The 25,048-nt window shown below is 42.3% G+C and overlaps 1 protein-coding gene across 8 annotated transcripts in view; it reads left to right on the top strand.

Moving 5' to 3' along the window:
- Positions 1 to 22,166, top strand: part of LOC149124988 (uncharacterized) — a 58,926-nt gene extending 36,760 nt beyond the window's left edge. For 2 of the 8 annotated variants that reach the window (XR_016211863.1, XR_016211862.1), the window contains exons 4-6: positions 7,390 to 7,479; positions 11,725 to 11,843; positions 15,310 to 22,166. The gene's annotated coding sequence lies outside the window, so the exon portion shown is untranslated. The other 6 variants (XR_016211857.1, XR_016211856.1, XR_016211858.1 and 3 more) reach the window with 5 other exon arrangements.
- Positions 22,167 to 25,048: the final 2,882 nt, after the last annotated feature.

Here is a 25,048-nt window from a genome sequence, read left to right as displayed (position 1 = left end):
TTTTTGTTGTTTCCTCCTGGCACTTGGGGGTGAGGGAAGTATGAAACAGTAGATGGGAGACCTCTCTCTCTCTCTCTCTTTATTTTTCTCTCTGTTTTTTTTCTCTCTGTTATTCTCCCTCTGTTTCTGTTACTCCGGCTTCCAAATAAGTACAATTAATTAGTTAAAAAGCTTCTGAAGTAGGTAGACAACACCAGGCTTTGACAACTCTCAATTTCCTTTTGCAATGAAGGTCTGTTTTTGATCTGACTGGGTAGATGTCTGTTCCCTTTGCCCTCACTTTTCCCAGGATTTTACCACAGTAGGGTAATGGCATCATCCTTGAAGCAGTGCTGCTTCTCGGGCAATTTGATCTGCCTGAGACCCAGCGGAAGCAGATTTCACTGCCAGCCTCCAGCCTGTGTGGTTGCACATGAATCCCACAGACTGATTTTCTAACTGGGCGTCCAGGCTGTGCTTACCTCTCCAGAGTCTGAAACACCCACTTTATTTTTGCAGCTCCCCTGGGACTCTGAGTGGCATACAGGTAACCCCATTTCCCCTGCTGGGTTCGTGTTTTTTCATTCCTCTGTTTTGCAAGCTTGCAAACCTTTCATGGTTTGTGTAGGGTTCAGAAATTTAGAGAATGAGCATTACAATGAGGGTTACAGGGAGAGGTACCATTGCAGAGCACGTAACAACGTGCCAACCTCACTGGTCCCTTTCCTGTTTCCTTTTTCTTGCCTCTTTATTTTCCCAGAATACTTTCTTCTGCCTTCTAAAACTTCACTCCTGACACAAGCCCTCCCTTCCATGCACAGCTCTCTGATGACTGTAACCCAGCATCTTCTTACCCTGCTTCGTCTACCATCTTTTCCTACTAACTATTTTCTCTGTTGTGTTTTCAAGATCTCCCAGGCTCAACTTGAGCTACAGGTGTAACAAATCAGAGGTGTGGGTAGTCATTTGACACAATGGTTAAAATATGGCTTGGAATATCACATCTCATATCAGAGAACCTGGGTTCAAATCCTGCTCTGCCCCCACTTCTGGCTCCCTGCCAATGCAACCCTGAGAAACAGTAAATGATGAGACAAGTGTTGAGTCATCCCTGCTCCCATATGGAAGACACAGGAGTTCCCGGCTTCCAGATTGGCCTGGCCCAGCCCCAGCTGTTGGAAGCATCTGAGCAATCAACCAGTGGATGGGAAACATCTCTGTGGTCTCTCTCTCTCTCTCACTCACATGCCGCCTTTCAAATAAATAATTTTTATCAAAAAAATCAGTATTTGTGTCTTCATCTTTTATTGTCTGCCAGAATCATGAACGAGGAAATGAAGCAACAGCAAGTGTGGCAAGGAAAGGAGGCGAATGATTGCCTTTGAGGCAGCTTCAGTGAGAGTTGGGGGTGGATACCAAGCAGGCCGAGGACCATAAATGTATCCATGCTTACTACACAAGAATTCTGGGGATGAAAAATTGTGCGCTCAGTTTTTTTTTGTTTTTTTTTGTTTGTTTTTTTTTTTTTTTTGGACAGGCAGAGTGGACAGTGAGAGAGAGAAAGGTCTTCCTTTTACCGTTGGTTCACCCTCCAATGGCCGCCGCGGCTGGTGCATCGCGCTGATCCAAAGCCAGGAGCCAGGTGCTTCTCCTGGTCTCCCATGCGGGTGCAGGGCCCAAGGACCTGGGCCATCCTCCACTGCACTCCCTGGCCACAGCAGAGAGCTGGCCTGGAAGAGGGGCAACCGGGACAGAATCTGGCACTCCGACCGGGACTAGAACCCGGTGTGCCGGTGCCGCAGGTGGAAGATTAGCCTATTGAGCCATGGTACCGGCCTGTACTCAGTTTTTATACTGCTTAAAATCCACAAACCTATTTTCAGTTAAAAATATGAATAAATCAGTGCCAGAAATGTAGAACAGCAGGTTAAGCTACCACTTGTGATGCCAGCCCATATGGGCACCAGTTCAAGTCCCGGCTGCTCCACTTCCAATCTAGCTCCCTGCTAATGTATCTGGGAAAGCAGCAAAAGATGGCCCAAGTGTTTGGGCCCCTGTACCCATGTGGGAGACCCAGAGAAACTCCTGGTTCCTGGCTTTGTCCTTGCCCAGCCTAGGCTCCTGCAGCCATTTGGGGAATGAACCAGTGGATAGAAGCTGTCTCTCTCTCCCTCCCTCGCTCGCACCCCCCCATAAGCCTGCCTTTCTAACAAATAAAAGTAAATCTTTAAAAAATGAGCAAATCAAAACAAAATTGTTAACATTCATTTTCCATAATCAATAGCTTCATTTGCAAAGAAGCATTTTATTTAGGTAATTAGTCAAGTAAATAATTAGGACTTAATTGACCTTAGAGGCTGCTTCCAACTCTTGAAGTTGAGGCCACTCCAGTGTCTGTGATGTAACATTTGGCACTGAGATGCTCAGGTCAGTATGAGAAGCACAGTCTTTATGCACACTAGTGAAAGGTATCCATTGGAATATATTGCAATACATAAAAATACTGTGGATCTTCCACTGAAATATTAATGCTGACAATTTGTCGCCCTGGGTAGTCATTTTTTTTAACTTTTATTTAATGAATATAGATTTCCAAAGTACAGCTTATGGACTACATTGGCTCCCCCCCCCAATGACTTCCCTCCCACCCACAACCCTCCCCTTTCCCACTCTCTCTCCCCTTCCATTCATATCAAGATTCATTTTTCAATTTTCTATATATACAGAAGATCAGTTTAGTATACATTAAGTAAAGATTTCAACAGTTTGCACCCACATAGAAACACAAAGTGAAAAATACTGTTTGAGTACTCGTTATAGCATTAAATCTCAATGTACAGCACACTAAGGACAGAGATCCTACATGAGGAGTAAGTGCACAGTGACTCCTGTTGTTGACTTTACCAATTGACACTCCTGTCTATGGCATCAGTAATCTCCCTATGCTCCAGTCATGAGTTTCCAAGGCTATGGAAGCCCTCTGAGTTCTCCGACTCTTATCTTGTTTAGACACGGTCATAGTCAAAGTGGAAGTTCTCTCCTCTGGGTAGTCACTTTAATGACATACTTTGTGATTAATGGAGCCTCCTTCTTGTGAGGAGCTCACAGGGTTTCACAGCATCTCTATTCAGGCTCTTTTGTAGGTTGTATACATGATTCCTGCTTTCCCACTGGTACTTCATCACTCCTGGGCAAATTGCTTAGAGTAAACTAAAGGAAGGCTTACGCTCTTTGCCCAGAGAGGATCACACAGGCAACTTCTAACTTTCACTCTGGGCCTCCTGCTTTTCACTGAGGTCAGCATAGATGGATAAAACGAACACCAAGTGGACTCTGTTTCTTCCTTGTCTGAAATGTCTTTTTTCACTCTATAATTTTGCTTTGAAATTGTGTTACCCCATGATAGAAACTGTGTGGGCAAAGAAGACATTTAGTAGGTGAGGCTGGGCAAAGAGAATGAAAGAGAATGAAATGAAATGAAAGGAAGAAAAGATGTCTAATGAATATGGTGGAAGAATGTAAGCAATTTGGGACTGCCTCTATATTTGATTTTGGCCCCAGGCAAAAGACTGATTGAATCTGTGAGTGTTCTTATTATCTGTCACAGATAAACCTATGGTTCAGGGGGAAAACATTAGAAAATCTTAGGAAGCACAGTGCATGTGATTACTTTTGGCACTCAGCATCGACCACCTCCTAGACCAAAGACTTCAAGTAGAGAAGAGCAAAAACACTTCATTGTATTACCCACAATGGCAGGGATAATGTATCCACAATTTGAAAATAACAGAGGTGTCAACTTTTGCAACTGTTGGTGAGAAAATCTCCAGTGTGTGTTCTACTTGCCAATAACATGATCCTGGCCTAACTATAAAGGTAAGATCCTCCAAATAAATTTTATACAATGATGTATGACTACATTCTGGTTATTGTTTACTTATCTTTAAGGTTAATTAAAGTCTTTCCTGGACTGGGAGGGGTAGCTCTAATAATTGTAAATATAACAATGACAACAGCAATATTATTTGCTTGGTTTTGTTTTCTCACAAACAAAACCAAGAGATGAGGTGAGGTGGAGGGGGTGGTGGTGAGATGTAATTGTCTCTCCAGTGACAAGACACAGAATTCACTGTTATGGTGATTAGAAGCTCTGTAAACTTTAACCTCGTACTCAGAAACCCCATTGTCCTTCTTCTCTAAAAGTATCAGGAAATCTGGGGAGAAACAATAGAATCATGAAGTTATCATGAACAAAGCTCTTAGGAATTCTTGAAATTTCAAGGCCCAGAGTATAACTGTGTAGACTTGAGAGCAACAAGACCAATTCCATCCAGGACCCAAAAGTCATCACTTCTTGATTTAATAACCTGCTGTCCCACATGTTTGGGAATTTCATTTCCAATCCCAGAGGCTACTTTTTACTAACAAATGGGATTAAAGACAACCATGGGTTCATACAACACCTCCAGGCATTGCTTTATCACCAACAGGTACAAGCTCCACTTTTAGAACATCCACCTTGGGGACTGGCAGTGTGGCACAGCTGGTAAAGCCGCCGCCTGCAGTACCAGCATCCATTATGGGCGCCGGTTCGAGACCCGGCTGCTCCACTTCCAGTCCAGCTCTCTACTGTGGTCTGGAAAAGCAGTGTTAGATGGCTCAAGTCCTTGGGCCCCTGCACCCATGTGGGAGACCTGGAAGAAGCTCTGTGGAGGCTCCTGGCTTTGGATTGGTGCAGCTCCGGCCACTGCAGCCAGTTAGGGAGTGAACCATCGGATGGAAGACCTTTCTCTCTCTGTCATTCGCCAACTGACCATGCTGACAAAACAAAACTAATTATCATTCCTTTTACCACTTCAGAAGGAGGATTGTATCCTAGAGGCCCTCTCGCCTTAAACTTCTATCACATCATGAACTGTGACCATTGTCCTTGTAAACAAGTGGACCTTGCTCCCAACATGCACAGTATGCCCCTTTCAGGGCATCATAACGCAATCAACAAACCCAGGACACTAGACATGGGAATCTCATTGTTGTCATCATCAGTCTGTGTTCTTCAGAGACCTTGCAGCTAAGAAAATAAATCTTCCTATTTTAAAGGAACAACGACTGGCTCACCACGGTGCAGATGAGCACTAGCAGGTTACTAACAGGCTCTGTGTCCCTCTAAAGGCATTTCTTAGGAGGATACCTTCTGCTCTGGAAGTTCCACGGACAATGCTAAATCCATTCCCCACCGTGGTCATGAATAAACTATAGCTTTGGTTTCCCCTTAGCCAGCCAAGGGGGGTGTATGCTACAGCAAACACTTGTAACATAAATATTACACCTAAATAGATACCGCAAGCCAAATAGAACCATCTGTGACTGGGGAAAAAGCCATCTGGCTTTCTAGAAGGACTGTGTTCCTGCTCACACAGGCAAGTGAGTATTTCATGTGGTGTGGGGCTGTCCTGACACCCAGAGCTTTGAAATATGTGCTAGCAGTCACTCCCACCCTCAGTATCACCCCCTCCCTTATTTTTGCCTACAAACAAAGCCTTCTGTGTTGAACTAAGAGGAGTGATTTTGAGAATTTCAGGGGAGACGTGAGGGTGGGTTATAAAGGAAGCTACTAAGCCTGCCTCCCCTTACAGCTAGCTATCTTATGAACTCAGAACAAGGCATTTTTTTTTTAATCAGTGCTATTTTATTGTTCTAAGTTTTCAAAACTTTTTTCCCTCTAATTTCAAACAACTCAAAGGGAATGTCTTGGGAGTTTCGAAATGAAATAGCAGACGTGGCTGGTGCCCAGTGCAAGCCTGCAGTTGCTGCTAGTTGCTGTAGTGCTCGGATCTGAAATCTCCCCTATAGAAATTCTCCGGGTGACGGGGACACCTCTGCCTCTGGATTTACCATCCCTGAGTGGCCACTTGAGAGTTATGAAAGCCTGGCTCCCTTGCCTTAAGGCAAGATGAACTCCGCATGCAATTTACAGGCGAATTCTGGAGGAGAGTCAAGCTAAGACTAGACTTGACCTGACAGTGCAGCCTCCCCTGACCATCTCCCCTCTCTCCTGAGAGCTCTGACTTAATGCAGTGCTTGGGCGGGGTTCCCCTGCCGGGTGCCTGCTCCTGGAGTACCCAACACAGCCATCTCAGGGACGGCACACGCTGCAGCTGGTCCCTTGTCCTTTCTAGGTAAACTCCAATTTTCATCTGAAAGCCAGGTGGTCAGCACAGTTCTGTTCATGTTTATAAGAGACCATTCATTCATTTGTTCATTCATTTATTCATGCAGTGTGTTGAACCCTTCTCTGTGCCAGATTTTTGCTGGCTCCTGGAGATGGATCAAGGACTAACACAGAGGTTCTACCTGAACCTCTGTGAAATTCTTCAGTGTGAGAAACATTGATCAGCTTTTTCCTGTACCTTGTGTCAACTCACTCACTGGCAGTGCAGTGTCTGCCTCATTTTATGTCAGATGGTGATTTGAGATAAAATTCTAGAGATTTTGCAGAAAGAAGGTGAATCATCTGTAGTCAAACCTCTAAGTCACTTTGACTTTTTTTTAATTAATTAATTTATTTGACTGTCAGAGTTACATAGAGAGAGAAGGAGAGGCAGAGAGAGAGAGAGAAACATTTTCCATCCAATGGTTCACTCCCCAAACAGTCACCAACAGCCAGAGCTGTGCCAATCTGAAGCCAGGAGCCAGGAGCTTCTTCTGGGTCTCCCATGTGGGTGCAGGGGCCAAAAGACTTGAACCATCTTCTACTGTTATCTCAGGCCATAGAAGAGAGTTGGATCAGAAGTGGAGCAGGCAGGACTCGAACTGGCACCCATATTGGATGCCGGCCCTGCAGGCGGTGGCTTTACCCACTACATCACAGCATCAACCCCATCCCTTTGATTTCTATTCCTTCTTTTTCCCTACTACCAAACCAGACCTCTTTATATTTTTCAAGTTTGTGGTTAGAATGTGAAAAATCATTTTAATGACTATAAAAAGAAATAAAACACCTCAGTTGCTATTTGTTCCAGGAATTTTCAGAGCTTTTTCCTTTTGTTTGGGAATTACTAGGATCCTTCCAATATGTCCAATCATCCACAGGTGCTTAAATCCCATAAATCATATTCTGATCTCTCCTTCTCTCTGGAAACTGATGTTATTATTTTTTAGATATTACCTTTTAATAAATAAGATCACAGAAATCTATTGGCTTGATCAATAATAAATAATATTTGTTGGATTTTTGACAAAGTAAAGTCTTATTAAGAAATCAACCATTTTGTTGTTGGTTTCTTGATGTATTTATTTATTCTAATGGTGCCATTCCAATAACTCAATCTTGGGTTAGATAAAATCTAAATTACAAGTATGAAACTTATTCAATTAACTGATCTATCCACTTGTGTCTGTGCTCATGAGGAGTTCTACAGGGTGATGAGAAGAGCTTGGACTCTGGATTGCAGACACATGGCTTTTGAATCCTAGGAATATCACTTGCTCTAGACTCAGGTAAGTTCATGAATTGCTCTTTGCACCTAGTTTCTCCTTTATACAATAAGGATCATATTCCCTACCTCCTGAAGATATTTTAAGTCCTAAGGATGCACAGGATTAAATGTTTTCAATCATAAAGTACATAGACGTTTCCATTGCATATACTAAATCCCTGCTCCATACTGGCTATTGTTTCTATAATTATTGTCATAATGGTAACTGGTCCTAATTACCTTTTCCTGAAGAGAAAATACTACCCATGCTCTGAACTTTTTGATAGATGGCTTCCTATCAGCTATTTAAGTAATATAAAAGAAAAAGAATACTAGGGCATCCAAAAAATCTCATGGAAAAATGGGATTAAAAGATACATTTATATTGGGCAAAATATTTTTAAATCCATGCATAGTTTTATCCTAATATACATTTTTATAAACTTCTTGGAGATCACTTGTGTGAATGAATTTTTTTTTAAGATTTATTTTTATTTATTTGAAAGTCAGAGTTACAGAGAGAGGTAGAGACAGAGAGAGAGGTCTTCCATCTGCTGGTTCACTCCCCAGATGGCCATGACGGCCAGAGCTGCATCCAAAGCCAGCAGCCAGGAGCCAGGAGCCAGGAGCTTCTTCCTGGTCTCCCACACTGGTGCAGGTGCCCAAGGACTTGGGCCATCTTCCACTGCTATCCCAGGCCACAGCAGAGAGCTGGATCGAAGAGGAGCAGCCGGGACTAGAACCAGAGCCCATATGGGATGCTGGTGGTTCAGGCCAGGGCATTAACCCGCTGCGCCACAGTACCAGCCCAGTGAATGAAATTTTTTTTTTTTAAATCTGCAGCAAAGTAAGTTTATCCTTTTATTCCATTTTCTGCGAACTTTTAACTAGCTTCTCAGAATATGACCCAAATTGTTTCAAAAGGAGCCCTATACACATGGATAAAATTAAAGGATTCTTTTCTATAGAAAGATTCAAGTGCAAAATATCATTTTTAGAGGGCAGTTTGCAAGTGGTGCATTTGCCACGACCCCTGGAAGAGTGTGTGGTTACATGCATGGGGGTCCTGTGAAACCACGAGATGCGTCAAGCCTGAATGAAATGCTCAACTGCTAACTTTCTTCATGGGAGAGCTCCTTTCCTATAAGGGAGAAAAACAATTACCATTTGGCCATGGCTTCAGTCATATCCATTGCTAAAACAACCCAAATTGTTTTTACTTTACCACAATTTCCAAAAGCAAGGCAGAAAATGTGTTGCCAAGGAGACAGATGGCAGACGGAGAAAGGCAGGGTAATGGTACCTATGACCATGGAGCTGTGACTTCTGCTTCCAGCTCTAGACCTGCAGAAACTCACAAAACCTTCTCTGAGAATGGGTAACATGAAGATGCTGACAAATCTTTCATGGTCCCAAAATCATATTTTATGCCAATTCATCTAAATCCAGAAACTTTGATATAGATCTTAAACAACTTCTGTGATGGCAACACAAAGTTTCCCCAAATGAGGAAGCAGAAGCCACAATTTTGAAAAAAAAAAATCCACTTCACACATGGAAGAGCATTTACTTATGGCCACATGTAGGTGGCAAAGAACACGGAAGCAGTGTGCTGTTCCCTAACGGAATTATCTACATGTCGAGAGGAGTAATCCTAGTGCCAAGGTATGCTGAATAAATCGTGGTGGTTTCCAGTCCACCAAACTCCCTTTCCAGGGCTCCTGAGATTGTAAATCCTGTTATTATCTTCTTTTAAAAAGTATATTTCGGCCGGCGCCGCGGCTCACTAGGCTAATCCTCCGCCTGTGGCGCCGGCACACCGGGTTCTAGTCCCGGTCGGGGCGCCGGATTCTGTCCCGGTTGCCCCTCTTCCAGGCCAGCTCTCTGCTGTGGCCAGGGAGTGCAGTGGAGGATGGCCCAAGTGCTTGGGCCCTGCACCCTATGGGAGACCAGGATAAGTACCTGGCTCCTGCCATCGGGTCAGTGCGGTGCACCAGCCGCAGTGCGCTGGCCGTGGCGGCCATTGGAGGGTAAACCAACGGCAAAGGAAGACCTTTCTCTCTGTCTCTCTCACTGTCCACTCTGCCTGTCAAAAAAAATTATATTTATACAATTACAAAAACTAAGATTCTGAAGGCCACTTTTTACAGTAATATCCCACATTCTAACAATGTCAGTGAGGAAGAATTTTGTTAGGATCTGCTAAGAGTGTAAGAGTGTGAAAGAGGTAGAGAGGTTTTCTCAGAGGTAGCAGGTGGAATATCCCCATGAAGTGGCCAAAATTGCAAATTCATAGGCCAATTGAAAGTTACAGTCTTGAAAGGAAAGATACAGAAATACTTTTCTTTCCAAATGATCTTTTCTTTCTCAAAAAAAAAAAAAAAAGTGTTTTAAAGACTGCTTCAGTCATTGAACTCAGAGCCACGCAGGATGTGCTCCCTGCTTCCCTGAAGCCCTTGGTGCTAAGCGAGCACCATGCTTTTACCCTGAAATCCCTTCCTTGTTGGTTAGCTACGTGCTCACAGGTACGTCATGGTTAAGATGACTTTTACGTACTTACTCTGTGTCAATCAATGTCTCAAAAGCATTAGACGGAATCTTTTTCTTTTTCTTTTTCTTTTTTTTTAACTTTTATTTAATGAATATAAATTTCCAAAGTACAGCTTATGGATTACAATGCCTTCCCCCCCCCATAACGTCCCTCCCACCCGCAACCCTCCCCTTTCCCACTCCCTCTCCCCTTCCATTCACATCAAGATTCATTTTCGATTCTCTTTATATACAGAAGATCAGTTTAGCATACATTAAGTAAAGATTTCAACAGTTTGCTCCCACACAGAAACATAAAGTGAAAAATACTGTTTGAGTACTAGTTATAGCATTAAATCTCAATGTACAGCACACTAAGGACAAAGATCCTACATGAGGAGTAAGTGCACAGTGACTCCTGTTGTTGACTTTACAAATCGACACTCTTGTTTATGGCATCAGTAATCACCCTAGGCTCTTGTCATGAGCTGCCAAAGCTGTGGAAGCTCCCTGAGTTCACCGACTCTGATCATATTTAGACAAGGCCATGGTCAAAGTGGAAGTTCTCTCCTCCCTTCAGAGAGAGGTACCTCCTTCTTTGATGACCCATTCTTTCCACTGGGATCTCACTCACAGAGATCTTTCATTTAGGTTTTTTTTTTTTTTCTTCCCCAGAGTGTCTTGGCTTTCCATGCCTGAAATACTCTCATGGGCTTTTCAGCCAGATCGGAATGCCTTTAGGGCTGATTCTGAGGCCAGAGTGCTGTTTAGGACATCTGCCATTCTATGGGTCTGCTATGTATCTCACTTCCCATGTTGGATTGTTCTCTACCTTTTTTTTTTTTTTCTATCAGCTAGTATTTGCAGACACTATTCTTGTTTATATGATCCCTTTGGTTCTTAGTCCTATCATTATGATCAATTGTGAACAGAAATTGATCACTGGGACTAGTGAGATGGCATTGGTACATGCCACTTTGATGGGATTGAATTGGAATCCCCTGGTGAGAGCGGGGATGCAGCTAACTTTTTCATTAAACCTTAAGACATCTGTAACATCTCTGACATTATCCATCCATGTGAACAGAACATGAAAAAAAACAAGTATAAAAGTTGAAAGACCTAGAAATAAAATGTTTTGGCCCTTTGGATAGTCAAGATATGGCAGATTGAGAAAAAAAAAAAAAGAACAGAAGGAACAAATTCCAATTTAGACAATGTCTTATTCTGCCAGGCTGCTGGCAGGGATTTATTTCTCACAGTTCTGGAGTCTACCATGTCCAACAGCAAAGTACCAGCAGAGTCAATGTTGATGAGCACCTGCTTTCTTATAGCCAGTCGGCTTCTCATTGTAACTTCTCATGGCAAATATGAGGGTCTCTCCCAGGTTTATGAAGGAATCAGTACCGCGCATGACTTACTGACCTCCCAAAGGCCACATCTTCTTAAAATCTATTTACTTATTTATTTATTTGAAAAGTAGAGTGACAGAGAGAAGGAGAGAGAGAGAGGGAGAGAGAGATCTTCTATTCACTAGACCACTCTCTAAATTGCCACAGCGGCCTGGGCTGGGCAGGCCAGGAGCCTGGCACTCCGTCATGGTCTCCCACATGGGTGGCAGGGGCCCAAGAACTTGAGCCATCTTCTGTTTTTCCCCAGGAACATTAGTAGGAAGCTGGATCAGAAGTGGAGCAGCCAGGAATCAAACTGGCACTCATATGGTATCCTGGCATTACAGGTGGCAGCTTACCCCACTGTACCACAACACCAGCCCCAGGCTGCACCTTCAAAAATCATCACCTTGAGATGAGGAGTTCAACATATGCGTTTGGGACTGATAAAAGCACTCAGACCACGGTAAGCAGGAAACCAACTTGAATCACTTAAGTTCTGCCTTTCTCCTAATTTTTATATGTTTTGTTTGTCATTTTTTAAGATTTAATTTATCATTTATTTAAGAGGCAGAGTTAAAGAGAGAGGGAGAGACAAATGGCCGCAACAGCTGGAGCCGAAACAATCCAAAGCCAAAACCGAGGATCTTCTTCCAGGTCTCCCATACAAGGGCCAAGCACTTGGGCCATCTTCTACTGCTTTTCTAGGCCATGGCAGAGAGCTGGATTGGAAGAGGAGCAGCCAGAAATAGAACTGGCTCCCATATGGGATGCCGGCGCTGCAGGCAGAGGATTAATCTACTTCGGCACAGTGCTGGCCCCTTAATCTTTATATTTTTAAACTTTATGCTTTTACTTATAGCATAAAGATTTTACTTGGGGCAGATACGTTGTTTTTCAGCCAAGAGATATAGAAAGAAGTAGACTTTTGGAAATAAAGGAAGATTCTAGGAGGACTACCCAGGAAAATGTCAAAAAAATTCTGTAAGCATCATTTTTAAAGTAATTTGCATAATTGAATGACAAAATTTTGTTGAAAGAAACTTCATGAGGAGTTAAAAAATCAGTCAGAGCCTAGGGTGATTACTGATGCCATAAACAAGAGTGTCAATTTGTTAAGTCAACAACAGGAGTCACTGTGCACTTACTCCTCATGTAGGATCTCTGTCCTTAATGTGCTGTACATTGTGATTTAATGCTATAACTAGTACTCAAACAGTATTTTTCACTTTATGTTTCTGTGTGGGAGCAAACTGTTGTAATCTTTACTTAATGTATGCTAAACTGATCTTCTGTATATAAAGAGAATCGAAAATGAATCTTGATGTGAATGGAAGGGGAGAGGGAGTGGGAAAGGGGAGGGTTGCGGGTGGGAGGGACGTTATGGGGGGGGAAGGCATTGTAATCCATAAGCTGTACTTTGGAAATTTATATTCATTAAATGAAAGTTAAAAAAAAAAGTCACAGGTGCTGATAGCATGGTCAGGTCCAGCTCTGAAAGCTAAGTAGCTCTATCACGGATACAGGTGTAGGTTATTCCCAGCATTACGCGCTTCCTCCTGCTGTTAACTGATAAGGGTGGCTCACAGAAGTCTCATATTCTTTGAGAAACTGGATTATTCTATTATTATTCCGTATTTGTGCTGGAAGTCCTTCCTTCGAAGTGCTTTCTAGCCTTTTGTGGTCCTTCAGTGATACTGTTGTTTTTCTCTTTCTCTTTTCACCTAGAAACTAGATTTTTCCCTCAATCCAGTAGACAAACTTCGTAAGTGTTTAACTCGGTACTGACCACGAGCACACCTGTGTATGAACTGAGTTAAGCAGAATGCCTTCTGTGCAGTGCAGTCGCCAGACACAAGCTCATGCCTGCTTTATGTTAGACAGAATGAGCTTTAGGCAAGGATTCAGCTCCAGGCTTTTTTTTAATTTACAAGTATTTACATCACCACTAATATGCTCCCTGAGACTTCAATGTTCTCTGAATTTGTGCAGTTCTACTTGTTCCCTTTTTTGATAAACTGATCATTCAGGTCCGCAAAGAGCCCATTTCAAATGCAGTAAACACAACAGCAAGCAATCTAAACCACTAAAACCTTTTGTCTCTGAAGACACGCTTTTCAGAGTAACACAAATTATTGGAGGAAGCCAGCATTGTGGTATAGAGGATGAAGCCACTGCCTGTGATGCTGGCAACCCAGATGGGTGGTTGCTCAAGTCCACTTCTGCTCCAGCTCCCTGCTAATGAACATAAAAAAGAGGTGAAAGATGGACAAGCACGTTGTTAACACACCAGTTGGGACACCCAAATCCCATATGGCATGTCTGAATGTAAATCCTGGCTCTGCTCCAACTCAAGCTTCCTGTTAATATGTATCCTGAAAGGCAGCAGGTGATGGATCAAGTACTTGGGTCCTCACAACCCACATGGGAGACCTGGATTGAGTTCCTGGCTACTTCCTGGCTTTGGCTTGGTCCAGCCTGGCTGTTGCAGGCATTTGCAGAGTGAGCCAGCAAATGGAGATCTCTTTCTGTCTGTCTGTCTGTCTGTCTGTCTCTCTCTCTCTCTCTGTTTCACTGCCCTATAAATAAATAAATAAATAAATAAATTTAAATAGAATATAAGGATCATTCTCAGTTCTATTTCCATGCCAAATTTTACTGTGTTTGCAAGTTAACAAGTTAGTCTGCAACAGCAGTCCACAGATGCTGGCAGAAGACACAGGATTCCTGTGTCAGAGACAAAAGACTTTATTACTCATAGCATAGCAAGCAGGCACCAGATTTGTATTTGTCCCCTTGGCCCTAGTCCCACAGAGATGACGAGAACAGGCCAAGACAGATGCCGGTCCACAGAGAAGTGTGCATGGAAGGAGAGGAAGCTTGATCTTTCATAGCTGGAAGTGTGCATGCTCCACTTTGGCTCTGGAGGGAAATCGTCTTTAATGCTGGCAGGAAAAGTGCCTCCATTTACTTTAGAGAAAGACACCACCTTTTCAAGTCTGATTTCTATACAAGGAATTCTCAAAAATTTTGTGGGAGATTAATTAAGTTCATTTTGGTACAAAAATTTTAAATCTATGCATAATTTTTCATGGTACACATTTTCTATTAAATTTCTGAAGACTTCCTTGCAAACACAGAAAGGAGTTTCAGAATAAGACAGATGGAGACCTACAGAGACCTACGGAGAATGATCTGCCAACAACACAAATAAAACTTAATAGAAAATAAGCATTTTAGGCCGGCGCCGCGGCTCACTAGGCTAATCCTCCGCCTTGCGGCGCTGGCACACCGGGTTCTATCCCGGTCGGGGCGCCGGATTCTGTCCCGGTTGCCCCTCTTCCAGGCCAGCTCTCTGTGGTGGCCCGGGAGTGCAGTGGAGGATGGCCCAGGTGCTTGGGCCCTGCACCCCATGGGAGACCAGGAGAAGCACCTGGCTCCTGCCATCGGATCAGCGCGGTGCGCCGGCCGCAGCGCGCCGACCGCGGCGGCCATTGGAGGGTGTACCAACGGCAAAGGAAGACCTTTCTCTCCGTCTCTCTCTCTCACTGTCCACTCTGCCTGTCAAAAAAAAAAAAAAAAAAAAAAAAGCATTTTACTGGCCTGGGCCAAAATGCCCTCAGATTCTCCAAATAATAATTAGAATTATTAATTCTAATTATAAATAAAAGTTAATAAAAAATAAGCATTTTACTGGCCTGGGCCAAAATGCCCTCAGATTCTCCAAATAATAATTAGAATTATTACTGAAGATAAACTCAATGTGTGCATAGAAATACTTATTTTGTATTTGCTCTTTGTTTTCATTAGGTGACTCCATGAATAATGTATACCAAGTTACTTGGGCATGAAATAGAACCTTCTCTGGGATGGTGATAAAAGTTGGTGACATGCTTGGCTTGCTCTCACTGCCCTTCCCCCATCTTTCACAGGTGATGCAGCAGAAACACAGCAAGCACTGAGTGTGTAACGGATATTGTAGGACGAACTCAAATGAGGATGTGTCAGCGCAAAGGCCCTTTCCTCAAGGATATGATACAGTACTGACTGTCAGCTCAAGCCATACAGACTCTGATCTTTGAAAAGCGGCAAGGTTAAGCAGAAAGAAAGAATCCCCTAGTCTGGCTGTAATTGTAACCTCTATGAGAGTGTTATGTTACAAAAGTAAACATTCTGGAATCAAGATCTCAAATTCATCCTAGACCACCAGGAAGTGCCCCTTCCCAGACAGAGCATCCCTCCAAGCTAGAAGAAATGAGGAGTGGATGCAGAGAGCAGTCTTTAAAGTCAGAGCCGAGATGTCCATCTTATTTATGTTGCTTACACATTTTGTGACATTGACGGGTTTATATAACCTCTTTAAGACTCAAATTTTCTTGTCTGTAAAATGAGATTCGTACTACCTAGCTGAAAGTGTGAAGTCTAAAAGGGATAAGAGACTCTGCCAGAGACCTACACAGAGCAGGTGCTAAATCTCCATTCCCTTTATTTCTCATTGTTGCACAGATGCTGATGGCTCTAACAAACTCTCCTCTCCAGCCAAGTAGGTACTAAGGTTGACCCTAAAGTACTCATTGTGAGATACAAAATGTTGTGTCTCAGATCGCACCTTCCTTTTCTCCATCCAATTTTCCTTCCATCCATTTGGCTTGCATTCCCAAGCTTACTTCACCCAGCTTGGATTCAGCAGCTGCCTTCCTGTTGTGTAACTTCCTCCGGCTCTGAAGCTGAACTGTATGCTTCAATATCCTCCTATCCTCTCTACAGGCTTCCTGAATAAATCCTTTCTGAACTTCTTCATAAAGCAATGGCCCAGATTAAGTCATTGATGTGCGACTTCTTTTTAATTATGGTATTCACAGAAACATTAAGCTCCTTTCATAGTTCAGCAAGGCTCATTCCTTTATAAAATGCGATAGCCTGGGTTATGTGAAAAGGCTATAAATGAGGCAGATTAGAAGCTGCTGGATCTGCTTTTCTAACACTAGGAGATTGGGCTTGAGGTTGCTTTTCTAGGTCTTCTAAATATGGTAGACCTGCTTTATCCTTTCTCATTCACAGAAAATATATTTAATTCACTGACATTTAAGTGTGTGTGTATGAGAGAGACGGGGCAGGGAGAGTGAGAGGGGGCAAGAGAGAGAAAGAAAGAAATTGAAATTCAAAATGAAATTCAGAAGGAAGATTAAATGTAAAAATAAACGTTTTATCTAAATGAACTCTGAACTCACAGAGGGACAATTTCAGTATCAGAGAATGTTAAAGATTTAACCTTGAAAAGATTAAATTCAACTTCTTTACTATAAAATGGGGAAGGAAAGGGCTAAGGTCACAGAAGGAATAAGAATCAAAGCTAGGACTAGGATAAAATCAGGGGATTTCCAGGTCAACGTGATTTCCATTTTAATATAGGCAACAGCTAAAGTAGGACCTTTTGATGAAGCCTGAGGTGGACTATATGTCTCAGACTTGAGCCTAAGTAGGACTTTCTATTCTTCTGAAAGTGTATGTTGGGCATGTTTGGCAGTGCTGGTCCAAAGCTGTGTGAAACGCCAACAACCAAAAGAACATGAATCTTCTCACATGCTCATTTGTGAATTCAGAAGAAACAGAAAAAGAGAGAACAACCTACTTAGGCCTACTTAGAACAGAAGAGAGGGCTAACCGTGAATGCACAGTAAGCCACACATCCCAACTAGCAAAACAAGATCCAATGAAGCCTTCTGCCAATGTTATGTAGGGTTTCCACAATGTTCTCTAATAATTTGATGATATCATGTCATAGATTTAGATCTTTGATCCATTTTGAGTGAATTTTTGTGTAAGGTGTAAGGTAAAGGTCTTATTTCAAAGGCAAAGACTTCTTAGAAAAGGCTTCAGAAGCCGGGAAATCAAGGCCAAAATTGACAAATGGGACTACATTAAGCTGAGAAGCTTCTGCACCACCAAAGAAACATTCAGCCAAGTGAAGATGCAACCTACAGAATGGAAGAAAATATTTGCAACTGATAAAGGATTAATGTCCAGAATCTATAAAGAGCTTGGGAAACTCAACAAAAACAAAGCAAACAATCCAGTTTAGAAATGGGCAAAGGATTTGAACAGGAATTTTTCAAGAGAAGAAATTCAAATGGCCAACAGACACATGAAAAAATGCTCAGGATCACTAGCCATCAGGGAAATGCAAATCAAAAAGACAATGAGGTTTAACCTCACGCCAGTTAGAAAAGCTTTCATACAGAAATCAACAAACAACATGTGCTGGTGAGAATATGGGAGAAAAGGTGCCCTAATCCACTGTTGGTGGGAATGTAAACTGGTGCAGCCATTGTGGAAGACAGTATGTAGGTAACTCAGAAAGCTGAAAACATATCTACCATACAACTCAGCAATCCCATTACCCAAAGGAAATGAAATCAGCACATGAAAGAGTTACCTGCACCCCCATGTTCACTGCAGCTCAATTCACAATAGCTAAGATATGGAATCAGCCAGATGTCCATCAGATGAAGACTGGGTAAGGAAATTATTGCATATATACACTATGGAACACTACTCAGTGGTAAAGGGGAAAGAAAAGAGAGCATCTCTTTTGCAACAAGATAGTTGGAACCAGAAACTGTTATACTTAATGAAATAAGCCAGTCCCATAAAAGCAAATACCATGTGTTTTCCCTGATCTATGACAACTAAGAGTATCTAAAATGTAATGCTTAGAAGTATAATTGACATTTTTAGATTCAAAGATTGTTTACAGCTCTTGTCTATGTTGTTGAGGAACACTGTTTTTTTTTTCTCTTCATACCTTTGTTGAACTCCTTACTTATTTTAGGGTTAGTCTCAGTGTATAAAGTAAACTGAAAATAGATTTTTGTAAAAATTAAGAGTGGGAATAGGGGAGAGGGAGAGAATCATGGTTGGAGCTTAGGTGGAAGGTAGGGTATGGTGGTAAGAATCACTATGTTCCTAAATTTGTATGTATGATACACATGAAACTTGTATACCTTAAATAAAATTTAAATTTATTTCAAAAAAGATACAATGCATACTCCAAGCTCTGCCTAATCTAATAGACAACCAACTGTCCCCAGAGAAGACCAAGAAAGGATGTGGTCAGAGAAGAGCCAGGCCAGAGAGGACAGACACCCTCCCTTCCCAGCTGTGGTGCTAGAGTACAGATTACATGTTAGACACAGGGTCCAGAGGAGAGGAACCATGCACCTTCTTTATTTGGGGTGATAGCGCTGAGCGTATTTGTTTAATATAAAGCATAAATGCTATTAAGTACCCTCATTATTCACAAATATGAGTATCCCTTGTGACTAGAACCAATTTTTTTTATTATTTGAGCAAACGACAAGGTGCTGCTTTATATATTTCTTAAAATCATCTTAAATTATATGAACCTGTCGGTTGATTATATCAGCCCTGGCAGAAAACATGAAGCCCAACTTTTTTTAATCCTTCAAAGAAACCAATTTTTCAACTAACCCCAGAAATGTACTATACCAGCTAAAAGACCAAAGTCCAGAGGAATAAAAGGAATGTGATAAGATCAGGTGCCAGACCCCCAGCTCAGCAATTATTTTTTCTTTAGACATCACAGAAATACAGTGTAGAAATGAAAGCACAAACATTTTTCATTGTTCAAATCATCAGCGTTAATGTCTGTTACAAATACGCAGGATCTGGTCTTCCCAGAAGCAGAAAAACTAATTAATGATCAACTTGCCACAGTTATGACCTTTAGTTTATGAGCTTGTCATTTACATTTCAGAACAAGTCTCTTTCAAGATGATGCTCAGAGACTTCTTTTGCAACCGTTTCAAAGCAAGGCTACCCACACTAAACACTTGTTAAACTAGCACATTCAGGAACTATGAAACCCACGGCTCCCAGAGCATCACTGAACACACTCTCCTACATTCTCGACGTTCTGGTACTAATGGGAAGAAGACAGCTGCTGGCTCGCCTAATGGTGCATTCAGAAAAGTGCTCCCGCAAGCCCTAATTAGAGAAAGTTGAAATCCAAATCAAATCGCTTCTTGTCTCCCTGCCATTTAACTGGATAAAACACTGACTTAAATGATGGACTCCACCTGACTAAAGAGCAGCATTAGAATTTGAAGAGAGTTGTTCAAATGGATGAATTTGTCAGAGCCCTGAGCTCTGAGCCACAGCTGCTGCCGAAGCCAGGCTAGTAGAGAAAAGATTTGTAGAGCCATAGACCTGGGGTTGAGGCATACGTTCCATTGGCTGAGTATACTTCAAATCTTTCCCATAAAAATCCGGTCATTTTCTGGATAGAACTTTTTATGTTAATTACTTTAAAACGGGGGTCAGCTACTCCTTGTGCACCAACAAGAGAGTCCGAGAGAGCACAGTTCTCAGCTGCATTGAGATCTCTCGATTCTGAGGACCACCCTGAGAATTTTTTCAGATCATCGACCCAAGCAAGAGCTTCCAGGAATCATTTTAATCTAAATACTGGATTCCTGCTATGGTTTTTATTTGTCATTATTGGCATTCCAGCACCTTACCTTAATGTAAATACTGAGGTTCATGAATCATTCTGAGACAAACTGAGTTTGAAAATCATCACAAAGTTGTAGAGAAGGCAGAGACTTTGTCCAGCCCTCCCCCACCCATGTAAAGTTGAAGAAATCCTAACTTAGAGAAGTCAAATGCGTCAGTCTCCCAGTCAATACATAGCAGAGTCCAAATTCAAACTCAGAACCATTTAAGTCCAACTCTCAGTGTTCATTTCCAGCACAGCATTGTGTTACCCAACCTCTGGGAAGTACCACCCAGCTTTCTCACGGTCTCTAGAACTGCACTATTTCAATGCAAACTGTGCAAATCAGTCAAACCAGGAAACTAGCTTGTCTATGCCGGATCTTTCCTTAGTGTTGGGGTCTATCAGCTCATTTCTTCCAATTCTTTATTTGGTGTATAATATGTTATTGTGAACAATAGTCACCCCATTGAAAGATATCTAGGTTTATTCCATAATTTGATAATTGAGAATAGTGGAGAAATGAGCATTGGAGTATGCATAACTTTTTTTCTTCTTTTTAAAAGATGTATTAATTTGTTGATTGATTTTAAATGCAGCACGAAAGAGAAACAGAGAAAGATGATAAAGAGAGAAAGATCTTCCCTGTGCTGGTTCACTCCCCAAACGCCTGCAACAACTAGTGCATGGCCAGGCCAGAGCCAGGAGCCTGGAATTCTATCCTGGACTTGCACACGGGTGGCAGGGTCCCAAGTACTTGCGACGTCTTCCACTGCCTTCCCAGGCATATTAGCAGGAAGCTGGATCAGACACAGAGCAGCCAGGACTGGAACCAGCACTCAGATATGGGATGCCAGGCAGAGCAAGCTGCAGCTTAGCCCACTGTGTCACCATGGCAGTCCTCGGCGTCTCTCTCAGGTGCTGACTTCATTTCCTTCAGACAGACACCCTGAGATAGGTTAGCTAGGCCATATGGCAGATGTTTAGCTTTTTGAGGAACCACTATGCTGCTCATCATAGCTGTGCTAATTCTCATTCCCACAACAATGTATTAAAGTTCTCTTTTCTCCATGTTCTTTGTCATCACTTGTTATTTCTTTTTAATTTGCATTTCCCTGACGGCAGGTGTTATTGGGCATTTTTTCATGTGCATGTTTATCATTTGTATTTCTTCTTCTAAGAAATATCTATTCAGACTCTTTGCCCATTTTTAATTGAATTGCTTGGTTTTTTGTTGTTTTGTGAGTACTCTACATATATATATATTCTCTTTATTAATTTTGTCAGATGTATTGCTTGCAAATATTTTCTCCCATTCTGTTCATTGTCTCTTCACTCTATTGATTTTTTTCTTTTGCCTGTGCAGAAGCTCCTGAGTGTGATATACTCCCATCTGTCTAATTTTGCTTTAAATACTTGTGCTTCAGCAATAAAAATATCATTTCCCACACCAATGTCTTAAAGTGTTTTTCCTACAGTTTCTCTTAGTCATTTCACAGTTTCAGGTATTACATTTAGATATTTGATCCATTCTGAATTTAAATTTTGTTTAGGGTGAGAGGTGGGGGAGTGTCCTGGGTCAGTCTCCTGCTTATGGATATCCAGTTTTCCCAGCACCATGTATGATAAGACTGCCTTTTCTCCAGTCAATGTTTTTGGCACCCATGTTAAAGATTGGATAGCTGTACATCAATTTATTAATTTCTGGGATCTCTCTTCTGTTCCATTGATGTTTGTGTTTATTTTATTTTAGTATCAGCTGTTGCAGTTACAGTAGCTCTGTAGTGGGTCTGGAAATCTGATATTGTGATGCCTCCAGCTTTGTTCTTTTTTTTCCAAGATCTATTTATTTATTTGAAAGTCAGAGAGAGAGAGAAGGAGAGGCAGTGAGAAAGAGAGAGAGATAAAGAGAGAGAGAGAGGTCTTCCATCCACTGGTTCACTCCCTATTTGGCTACAACAACTGGAGCTGTACCAATCCGAAACCAGGAGCCAAGAGCTTCCTCCGGGTCTTCCACATGGGTGCAGGGGTCCAAGGACTTGGGCCATCTTCTACTGCTTTCTCAGGCCATAGCAGAGAGCTGGATCAGAAGTGGAGCAGCCGAGATTCAAACCGGTGCCCATATGAGATGCCGCCACTGCAGGTGGTGGCTTTACCTGCGACACCATGCACAGCGCCAGCCCCAGCTTTGTTCTTTTTGTTCAAGATTGATTTGTCTATTCAGAGTCTTTTATGAATGTCAGAATTGTTTGTCTTGATACATGAAGAATGCTTTATGTATTTTGATGGGTAACACAGAATCTGTAAAGTGCTTTGGATAATATAGACATTGTGATAATAATTCCTTCAACTCATAAACATGGGTTGATGAAGTTCTCTTTTATTCCTGACTTGTTGAGTGGTTTCTGCTTATCCAAAAAGGATATTACATTTTTCTCAGTTGCTTTTTCTATATCAATTGAGGTGATCAAATTAATTTTTTCTTGTTCTTCTATCCCCCTTGCTTTTATGCCCTTACTCTGTGAAATCCTACTCTTGCTACATCTTACAGAATAATCATCTTTTCTGTGAAGACTTCACTAGTGGACCCAAACCTCAAAATCATATCAAGTAAGATGTATGACATGTACTGACAAACTTTATGAACTCCGTACTCAACACATTTTAAATGATCCTAACATTCTTCTGATGGCATTGACTCCTGATCTCTCCTGTACCCCCCCCCCAAGATGTCAGAACAGTGGGCCACCTTCAGGGGATCATTGTCCTCATGGCACTGACATTCAAACCCCAGAGCATGAAGGATGCGGAGAGGCACTCTTTTATTGACATTCTATGGCACCGGCCTATTCATGCTACCAGGCCAAGGAATGAAAGATGTTCTATTTCAGCATATTCACAGGAATATTTGATGCTAAAAAGAACACTAGGAAGTTGTAAAGCAGCCTTTAAAAACCTGGAGAAGCCTTTGAAAAGCTGGGGAAAAGTTGTGTACCCCTCATTCAAACAACAAAATGATAAACAACAAACACGTAATTTTTCTGCAAAAACATGAGAACTTAAAACCATGTAGCAACCAAACAGCCAGAATTCAGAAAAGGGGCAGACTCACACCCAGAAGCAAAAAGATCTACAGGCTGTTCCAACTATGGCAGGGAAAAGAAGGAAACACCAGAGACCAAATAAAGCAATAGAGACAATCAAGTCGAAGTTTAACAAAATGTCAAAGTCCGGGGCCGGCACTGTGGCATAGTGGGTAAAGCTGCCGCCTACAGTGCTGGCATCCCATATGGGCGTCGGTTCCAGGCCTGACTGCTCCACTTCCAATCCAGCTCTCTGCTATGGCCTGGGAAAGTAGTGGAAGATGGACCAAGTCCTTGGGCCTCTGCACCTGCATGGTACACCCAGAAGCAGCTCCTGGCTTCTGGCTCCTGCCTCCTGGCTTCGTATCAGCACGGCTCCAGCCATTGCAGCCATCTGGGGAGTGAACCAGCAGATGGAAGACACCTTTCTCTCTCTCTCTCTCTCTCTCTCTCTCTCTCTCTCTGTGCTCCTTCTCTCTCTGTGTAACTATGACTTTTTTTTTCTTTTTTTTTTTCTTTTGACAGGCAGAGTGGACAGTGAGAGAGACAGACAGAGAGAAAGGTCTTCCTCTTGCCATTGGTTCACCCCCCAATGGCCGCCACGGCCAGTGCACCATGCTGATCCAAAGCCAGGAGCCAGGTATCCTGGTCTCCCATGGGGTGCAGCACTTGGGCCATCCTCCACTGCACTCCCAGGCCACAGCAGAGAGCTGGCCTGGAAGAGGAGCAACCAGGACAGAATCCAGTGCCCCGACCAGGACTAGAACCTGGTATGCCAGTGCCGCAAGGTGGAGGATTAGCCTATTGAACTGCAGCACCGGCCTGACTTTCAAATAAATAGATAAATCTTTTTAAAAATTTTTAAAATGTCAAAGGCCAAGTGTGGGCTAGAAAAAAAGCATAGAGGCCCTCGAAGCCCCAAACAGGCCAAATGCATATTACCTCTGACTCTTTTCCGAGGGCCTTTACTCTGCACAATAAGATAAGAGTGTAGGAGAATAGGAGACTGGAAAGCCTACCTCAATGGCACAAACACAGAGGAGGGGAGGGACCATCACTGAATTAAAAATAAAAAGTTCCATCCTCCTCCCCATGCCCTTCTCTCCTGCAGAGCAAAGGACTTAAGCCACTAAGAGAGAAGCATCAAACTTGCTGACCCCAGGACCCAGGGACAGATCCACCCTCACTGACAGAAGAGTAAACAACAATATGGGAAATAGTGGGCTAAGCCTCCGCCTGCAGTGCTGGCATCCCATATGGGTGCCAGTTCATATCGCAGCTGCCCCTTTTCCAATCAAGCTCCCTGCTATCGCCTGGGAAAGCAGTACAAGATGTCCCCTGTACCCATGTGGGAGACCTGGAAGAAGCTTCTAGCTCCTGGCTTCAGATCAGCCCAGATCCGGCCATTGTGGCCATTTGGGGAATGAATCAGAGGGTGGAAGACCTTTCTCTCTGTCTCACCCTCTCTCTGCCTGTAACTCTACCTCTCAAATTAAAAAATTAAAAAAAAAGAAAAGAAAAGCAGAGCAGCCAGGGCACAAACCAGCTTCATATGGGATCATGGTATCATAGGCGGCAGCTTTACTTGCTATGCCACAACCACTGGCCCCAAAATTCTGATTAATCAAAATCAAATTCACACCAGAAATCCATACCTTCCAGCCATTGTAGATAACTGAGATTGAATTATACTGTTTTTTCCAGACTAAAATGACAACTCATATTAATTCCAGAAATGAGCCTGATTTAATGGTAAAGGGCTGATTTTTCAAAAGAAGGCAAGAAATTGAATTTACATTCTGGTTACTGAATGATACATTAATTATGAATCCTATTCAAAAGACACAAAAAGAACATGATAAAAAGTCACTATTTCCCATTATCTTGTTCCTCTATGCAAATGTAATCAAATTTATTGGTTTCACCTGTATCTTTTCAGATACTATATGTATGTATATTTCAGGTATAATGGGATTTCTTTCCCCAAAACTCCTGCAGATGTTTCAACTGTGATGCCTGAATGTTAATGGCTAATAGGTTCAGGGTGGAGACTTGATCTAATTACAGTAACCA

This window comes from Oryctolagus cuniculus, chromosome 8, assembly GCF_051225735.1.
Source record: "Oryctolagus cuniculus isolate XC-2025 breed Fujian yellow rabbit chromosome 8, ASM5122573v1, whole genome shotgun sequence".
Taxonomy (NCBI): Eukaryota; Metazoa; Chordata; class Mammalia; order Lagomorpha; family Leporidae; genus Oryctolagus; species Oryctolagus cuniculus.
Note: the sequence above shows the minus strand (reverse complement) of the source record. Positions and strands in the feature narration are given on the sequence as shown.